Below are 9,209 nucleotides of genomic sequence, written 5' to 3'. Positions count from 1 at the left end.
TCCGCCATTCAAGCTTTGATGTCAGAACAAGATGCCATTAGGGAAGAGTTAACTAATATGGGACATGAATTCATGGAATACATGGGTAGAATGACAAATCAATTTCACGAGTTGCTACACAGTGTCAATTCCTTTGCTCCTCCGGCCAGAGATCCTACAAGTGGCTAGAAGTTTTTAGTTAATTAGTTTTAGTTTTAGACAATTTATAGTTTCGTTTAACATTGCTTTTTATCTTAGTATTTACTTTTCGCATGTTTTTTTCTATCTTCAAATGTTACATTATGTTTATTTTATTGAAGTTATTGGCATTATTGGTTAAATTTTATTTTATTTTGATTTATGCAATATCTACAATTACCAGTAATGATATTCACTATATGCTACTACTTACATAGCCTATTAGAGAAAAATATATATATATATACACTATGGTGTATAGTAGAATAGCATACATGGCAATTCAAAAAATATAACAATAGCAAATATAATAAACAAAACAAAACAAAAAAAATAATAAAATAATAAAAACAATTTATGAAGCACCCACGTAAGCAATCACGAGCGCCAGTGACTGTTGCAAGCTAACCGGTGTGACGAGCGTCACACAAGCCATCATGGTCGCCACGCAAGTGCACATGACGCCCGTAACACCTTCTGTCACGAGCGTGACAGCTTCAGAACAGGTGAACGTTGGTGACCGTTGGGGACATGACCGTTACCCCCTACCTTTTTATTTTCCCCATTCATTCACCTCTTTACTCCATCCCACTCACATTCATCCATATTTATTTTTCTCTCACCCACTCCTCTTCCCAATTCCAAAAACTTTTCCTATAAATACCTACAATACCTTTCTTCCTACACCACATCATTCCAACAAACCATTCTATACAAATACATTTTCATCCCCTTTCCTTCTTTCAACCTACCTACCAATATGGCGGAGAACCAACAATTCGGAAATATTATCTTCCGATCTGAAGATGATAACTATCAACGGGAGCAGTTCGATCGGTTCCAACAACGAGGTGTCGTATCTACCAGGTATCCTGATTTAAATTGCTTACAAGAATTAGGATTACTTCAAGGTGTGCAATGGATGCTTCGGCTTTCTGATTTAACTTTTCTTTGCACACGAAATCACCCTACATACCCATCACTCACCTTAGAATTTTTAAGTTCTTATTCATACACCACTCCAACCGGTGAAGACGAGTACTTAACCGGTACCGCAAATTTTCGCATGTTCAACACCGAGTACTCACTATCCCAGGACCAGTTGAGTGCCATGCTACACTTTCCTGTAGGAGACCAAGTCCACCCAAGAATCCCTCCGAACTCACAGTGGCACATAAACGCCTTCGACCTCTTTGGAAAAATATCCGGTGTGGAAACCAATAATTGGGATGCACTACTTGCTTCGCACATACATAACCCCACTATCCAGTATTTTATCCGTATTCTGCAAAACACCATTTTTGGTCGACCCAACAACAACAAGGTCAACGCGAAGGAATTATTCTTCCTCCACTGCGTCCTTGAAATGGATACAAAGGTAAACGCCGCTTCTTTCTTACTTCACCATATTCGTACCCTTTGTGCTAGAGGCCGCCAACCTTTTGTGATTGGAGGATTAATAACCACCATCGCACTCGGTTTAAATCTAGGGGACCGACTTCAGAATTTACAATCTTTGCCACCCCTATTTATGGATATAAGCTATTGTCGCTCCAGCCGCTTAATCAAAAATAGGGTAGGCGGAAGGTATTATCTTATGGTGAATAACCAAGAAGTCCCAAGCGTTGTTTTGCCCAACATTGCCCTCACAGATATCACCAACCCCAACCGATTCATCTATGATCTGAATGCTCCCGAACCTACCGAGCATACACAAGCAAACCCGCCCCCGGACGAGTTTGAGCAAATGGCGCAAGGTGATCAGGGTCCTGAACAACAATCAGCCCCGCTTAATCCTTCTGATACTGTGGCTGGTCAATCCTCCCGACGTCGTCGAAGAAGAAGGCCCGCAACAAACGAAGACATCATGGATGCTATTGATGCCATGCAGGTGCAGAATAACGAAGTGATGCAACTGATGCACCAGATGCAACAACAACAAGAAGCGAGGAATGCAATAACCGACCAGCGGTTCACTGACTTGCTCAACAGGTTTGATGACTTGGAAGTATGTCAACGCTCACCAGGTCCGAGAACAAGAGGACGCAGGCAGAATTAAGCATATTTATTTATTTTTCCTTTCTTTTCGCTTTTCTTTAAAACATTGGGGACAATGTTTCATTTAAGTGTGGGGGGGAAAAACTTTGTTTCCGTTATGATTATTTCTCTTTCAACATTCCTCTTTCAAGTATGTTATTTCCCTTTCATTGTTATTTCCCTTTTATTAACTTATAAATATATATATATATATATATATATATATATATTTATTTTAAGTCGAGTCCCTAGTGTGAAAAATCTTTATTATCCACTCCCCTCAACTTTCTTGAGCCATAACAAAAATTTAACACACTCGATAAGTATAAAGGTTGCTTATTTTATAAACCTTGAGTGAAATTAAGACAAAATTATTACCGCCCCAAAGCTCTAAAAACCTCAACATGTTAGATCAGGCTAAGTACCTATTATACCAATTCCTTGAACTTTTAGTTTTATAGTAACCCCGAGTAGTTTATACGAGAAGTCGGCACCATCTTAATAGCAAACTACGTGGAGAGCCGATGAATATAAGTGAATGATTCCCAAAACAATATATTAAAAATCAGGAAATGCACTAATTAAGTTAGGTGATCCTTACCCGATCATTTAATCCAAAGGTTGCAGACCCTTTAAAAACATTGTATGAACGATCCATTGTGAGTTGGTTCAGCGGTTTCTGGTGCTAAACTTGGTAGGGCGGACTACGATCCGATCCCCCGCAATTTGCAATGGACTAAATAATGAAGTTATCCAACTTATGTACCATAACTTCTAGCTAAAAGAGGATCAGAATCGGTAACCGGTTACTCCACTATGTGCGCGAAAAGATAAAGGGCTTAATGTGATTTCGCTAGAATGAAAACGGGTGAAGTAAGAGTAAAAGAACTAGGATAGCTATAATAGCGTGGCTCGAACTGGTTTGCATAAGGTGGGGTTATCTGATGTTGTAACGGTAGTTGTTGATGTTAAGATTAAGCTCAGGTTATTTCAAATATTAGTCTTTCAAGCCAAGCTTGTATTGCTCGTCTAGCTCAGTTGTTAGAGCGCAAGGTTTTTAACCTTGTGGTTGTGGGTTCAAGCCGCACGGTGGGCTTTAGTACATCATATACATTACATTTTAAAAAATGGCAATTTTCTTATTTGCTACCATAAATGTTTTCATGCATTAATAACTTCAATTACATATTTTTATGTATGAAGATGAGAAAAGGTATTCTCGTGAAATTTAATACAATATTTTTATCCAAAGAAAAAAATTAATAATTCAAAGAAAAATTAGGATATTTTTAAAGTAAATAATTGATTAGAAAATAATCGTCGTCATGCTTGCAAGAATAAAGGATCTCTTGAATGAAATATTTCCAATGATGTTTATCGTTGGATTTTTTTTTTGTCTTTCATGGACCATTTTCGCCGAGTAATGGTGGGTGTGAATGATCAATCGAAGAATTCATGTTTTTCGTTATTTCTGAAGATCGGAAGATGCTGGGTGAGGGTGCACATTTAAACACTCTGACGATTAAATCAATTTAAATTTTAAGTATGAGGGTTAGATTTAAAAAGTATGTACTCATTTGTAGTATTAATTTTATAGTGATGGTTTACATATTTAAGACCCTATAGCATTAAGATAATTATTCTTACCACACGGTACATATGTTAGATGATATTTAAGAGTGGGATGTAGAGGTCTCCATCATCGTGTTAGTTGTGACCAAGCACAACTCTCGAACTGACCAATATAAAGATTCTTTAGTACTAGAACTTTCTTCAATTAAAACTATTCTTGTGGAGCTTATGTTTATGGGTCTAATCGTTCACGTGATCAAAAGTTTCTTGGAGGCGTTACCAACGACTATTTGATTTGATGATGATAACATGAAACTATATCACATTTTTGGACTCAATTTAATTAAATTATATTATTATTTGATTCGATTTATTTTATATTATTCGATATTACTTGGTATTTTCCTTCTATTTATTTCAGGTAACATTATTTGAAGCATATGTGAAAAAGAAAGAAAAGGGGGTGCAAAAAGAGGATTCTCTAGGAAAAGCGTTCCACTAAAGCCCAGCCCACAACTACAAGGAGAAGCGCTGAAGCGCTGTGACGACCGCCACACATGGTGTGACGAGCGTCACGCCCCTCTTCTTAGTGTTACGAGCGTAACACATGGTGTGACGGACGTCACACCCCCACTCCTATTTTTTTGGCTTTGACGCGTAACAGAAGCACGTTCTCTCCTATTCTTCCTCTGACTCGTTGACACGCTAGAAAACCTACTGAAGGAACTTTTGGGAAACAGTTACTAAATGGATGAATATAAATAGACCTTAAGTGGTGCCCTGCCGTACAGACTCTTTTTCGCCGTGCAAGCTTTTACAGCAATATATTTTCCAGCATTCTACTTTCTTAGCATTTTTTATTTCCTTTTCTTTTCTATTCTTTTCTAGTTAATTTCCAAAGCATTGAATTTATTTTCTTTCACACTAGTTTCTACACTGGAAACTATTGTGTAGTTTGTACTGGATCTAACCTTACGTTAGGTCATAGTATTTTATTCCTTCGTTTTTATTTTTCTGTCTGATCGAAGATTGTGAAGAACAAATCCAACCGGTTTGTGGTGGAGTGTTCAAGCATCGAAGTTAGGGAACAATCAAGATTTCTATTAATTTTACAGGTTCATTAATTTATTGTTTTAATTTATATATGCTCTGTACTGCTGTTTATCAATATTGTTTGTCTGATATGGCTGTATTTAGGCATAATAATTGTTTAGGCCTGTTTAGCATGTCCGGCTAATTAATTTAGATATCGGTATGTAAAGTAAGCGGAATAAAGGAATCAAAACTGAGTTGGTTTAAATTTATTTAAAAATATAGTCACTCTTTTTATGGTCTCAATTTACAGAGTTAATACCAAAGTTTTTGTACGAGAGTAAAAGACATAAAGAAGTTAAAATCAATAGAACGACGGTTTGAGCTTTTAACTGGACAGTGCAAATTGGACATTAACTTTAAATCAGGGCGAAAGCAATTTTTAGAGTTAATTTAATTCTAATCATTTTCAAAAAGTATTTTTAAAGGTTAAATGTGAGGACGAGAGTTAAGCATTTAAGTTTAATCATATAATCTAAGTCAACAGAGCGAGAGTTTGAGACGAGGGTGTTTAAACGGTTAGTATTTTAATAAAAAGAGTTTCTATAGATTCTATTGTTTTCAAAAAGTGATTTTAGATTTAACTAAATAGTGAGAGCGTACGTTAATATAAAGTCATAGTCTGATTCAACAGAGCGAGAGTTTGAGAAAAGACTTTTAATCAATAGTGTCTACTGAAAAGACTTATTTTAAAACTAAGAAACCAACGAAGATTTGATTCCCTAATTACGACGAACTACATACCGATATCCGTGTTATTTGATATTTAATCTAGATCCGATTTTAGTTTTATTTTTCCCCCTAATCATCAAAGTATCATCCGCCTTAGCTTTACGAAGTAACCTTAGAAAAACGGTATATCGATTCATTAAGTCCCTGTGGGATTGATATCTTTTAAAACTACGCGATTAGACTGTGCACTTGCAGTTAATACCCCAATAGACTCATAAAGTCGCGATCAGATGACAAGGGTGACCTCCCGTTGTACTCAACACTCTTGAATTTTATTTCAGTTACAAATCCATCAACTGTCTCCTAGGATCATTTAATTAATTCAACGGTCTTGTTAGATGGATAACTTTTAGTTATCTAATGATGCTTAACATTCTAAGGTTTGAATATGATTCTACCAGTAACTTGTCAAGATAGGATCGACAGAGTTGCGATGTAGTTTATTTCAATTTTTTTAGGCTTGACAAGTCTTTCGTGGTTGTCATACCCCAAAATTTGCCTGTTAATTTTTATGATAAATTGATTCATGCATGGCATTCATTTCACATTTGCATTCATTCATTAGCATACATTCTCATATAAATTATAATTTTTAATTTATTTATTATGTGATACAGATATAAAAAATAATAATGATTTTGGTTATCTGTATGATATAAATAAATTATATATATATAAATAAAATAGTTTTAATTTAATGATAAATAAAAATAGATTTGAATTTTAATTGTATAATTAAAATTTTAAATTAATTTTATTTGTTAAAGCTCATTAAATTATAATAACTATTTTTTATAATTTAGTGACTCATGTTCCATTTATTCATTATTTATAAATAGTATTTATTTAGTAATTCACGTTTTTTACTTAATAAAAATTATTTATAAGAGTAACATTTTTTTAAAAGCCCATAAATTATAAAATAATTTTGGTTGATATAAGTAAGAATAATTTTGATTTTTTTTTTATGAAAGTAAAAATAGAAATAGGTTTAAGTTTTAATTCAATTATGTAACTAAAATTTAAATTAATTTTTATTTAAATTATTCATTATTTATAATAATATTTGTATCTAATAAATATTTAGCAAGGTTAAACCCTAACTCTCCTAAAGTATAGGAAGGGATCCAAATATTTAGCAAGGCTAAACCCTAACTCTCCTAAAGTATAGGAAAGAATCCAAATATTTAGCAAGGTTAAACCCTAAAGTATAGGAAGGGATCCAAATATTTAGCAAGGTTAAACCATAATCCACACCATTATAAATACTTCATATGGCTGCAGCGAGAGAGAGGAGAGGAAAAAGAGGAGAGATACAACAGAAGAAGATACACAAGGCAAGGCAGAAGCAAGAAGATTCACGGGCAGGGAAAAGAGAAGCAACCATAAAGCGCTCATAGCCTGAATAAGAACAACACACATACAGTGAGCAAACTAGAAGAATCAAATCCCCAGTTTGTTGTATTCACATGAAAGAAACAGCATGGGAAAAATAAAGTAGCTTGCCGTAAGAGAGAAAGTTGTAACATGCATGGTGGTGTTGTGTCAAAATGGAAAAATCCATGTAGAATTAATATATATTTTAATGAAGGCGAATAAATAACGAATGGACCAACATGGCTCGTTGGTAGCTCCCCCCTCACTACAACGTAGAGGTCCTGGGTTCGTGTGTTTTTACTATGTTTACTCCCTTTCCACTATAATTAATTCACCACTATTTTTCTATTATTAAAATAAAACCCATTAATTAATTTTCTAATTAATATATTATATTAGTTATTTAAACTAGGATATAATTTAATCTAGTTTATTAATTAAATTTTCATATATCACTTAATTAATTAAAATGGGCTATTTTGAATAATAAAAATCTAATTATATATTTTTTTCTCTTTTCTTTTAAAATTTCTATCAATTTAGTCTAAGTTTTTCCATAAATTCCTAAAAAAAAGTTTCTATTATTATAGACTAAAAATATTCTTAATTCATTCTTAAATTTAGTTTATTTATTTCATTTGTCATGAACTTTCTATGCCCTTTTAATTTTGTACTCGTTAATTAAGATTTAGATATTTTATATCCCCTTTTAAATTATGTACCCCCCATCCCGAAGCCATGTAATAGCGTAGTCTTATTTTTCGCACTTTAATTTTTCCATACTGTGAATATAATTGTCTAGATGTATGCTAATAGGATTGCATGGAAAGATAAATAATCGAATTTAGATAAATTAATTCAAGATAATATATCCGAATCCAATCATTTCCACACTTGCACCTCTAGGGTAACCCTCTCTTTGTTGCCTTACGATATTACGGTCATGTCCCACGAATGTGGGGATACCCTTAAGCAAAGACCCTTTCGATTAAATCATCATCATCCCTAAACAGATAAGTCATAGTCCCTTCGATCAAAAGGTCAATGTCCCTACAAGATAAATCATAGTCCCTCGAACGTTGCCTTCGAATATATGACCTTGTCCCTCGAACGTTGCCTTCGAATATATAACTTTGTCCCTCGATGACCCTTCGTTGTAGCCTACGATTAAATGATGATCGTCTCTTCGAATGCTAAGGTATCCTTACAAATGTTGCCTTCAATGACCAATCGACTACCCCACGATGTCCCTTTACATCCAAAGGATAAGACTACTTACTTCTCAATAGTAAGGACAATTTTACCCTCCTAAGGATAGGAAATACCTATAAAGACCTTGGTTAGGTATAACTCTTAAATGCTTGCTCACAACTTAAAATACTTTTCACACCTCACACTTTTCAAAACATCTTTTAGAAAATCACCACTTGGTATACATTCGCACCAGAATCATCGTAGAGTTATATTTTTCTAAACATCTTTCAAAATCAAACGAGATAAACACTTTGTATACATTAGTACAAGAATCATTACAAAGTTAAACTCTCCTTTCAAAATATTTTCTAAACACACCACATTTCTCAAACACTTTCTCAAACAAGCAAAACATAAGTGAGTTAAGCAATTAAGAGCCCATGGATAACCATGGATACAAAGGGTGCTAACACCTTCCCTTTGTATAATGTACCTCCCGAACTCAAAATCTAATCAAGGTCTTTCCTGTTCTTTTCCGCCTTTCCTTATTGGATAAAAGAAAAGTCGGTGGCGACTCTTGCTATCCGCAACATAGCTTTTCAAAGCAAAAACACAAAGTCAGTTCACCGTATCACAGAACTAGCGACTCTGCTGGGGACTCTTAAAATGAGAGGTTACCTTAAAGATAAGATCACTTATGTTTTCGAATTGTTTCTTTGTCTGATTTACTTTTAAGGGATTGTTTGGGTATTCTATGCTTGAGTGAAAGATCCTACACCCGGATCTAGTGTACCTTAGGTAAGTAGCAAGAGATCATCGCGATTGTCCGGTGTATACTGGAATGGTTAAAATGATGGCTAGGGTTAATGTGACACTTTGGATGTCCTGATGTTCCTCATGTTTACTTGAGGAAAAATTTGGCGTCTGCGTGGTGTCATCAAAGCATTAACCAGACCTTTAGAACCCTAATTGACTCATCCTATCCATTAGAAAGTAGTGAGATAACTGACTTCGGTTCCGACTGGGGT

At 34.6% G+C, this 9,209-nt stretch overlaps 1 non-coding gene across 1 annotated transcript; it reads left to right on the top strand.

Moving 5' to 3' along the window:
• Window positions 1–3,237: 3,237 nt before the first annotated feature.
• Window positions 3,238–3,310, top strand: TRNAK-UUU (transfer RNA lysine (anticodon UUU)). The gene has a single exon. It is a non-coding gene; the product is annotated as a tRNA-Lys (tRNA).
• The last annotated feature ends 5,899 nt before the right edge of the window (window positions 3,311–9,209 follow it).

Source organism: Lathyrus oleraceus, chromosome 5 (genome assembly GCF_024323335.1).
Source record: "Lathyrus oleraceus cultivar Zhongwan6 chromosome 5, CAAS_Psat_ZW6_1.0, whole genome shotgun sequence".
Lineage (NCBI taxonomy): Eukaryota > Viridiplantae > Streptophyta > Magnoliopsida > Fabales > Fabaceae > Lathyrus > Lathyrus oleraceus.
This window is presented reverse-complemented; position numbering and strand designations above follow the sequence as displayed.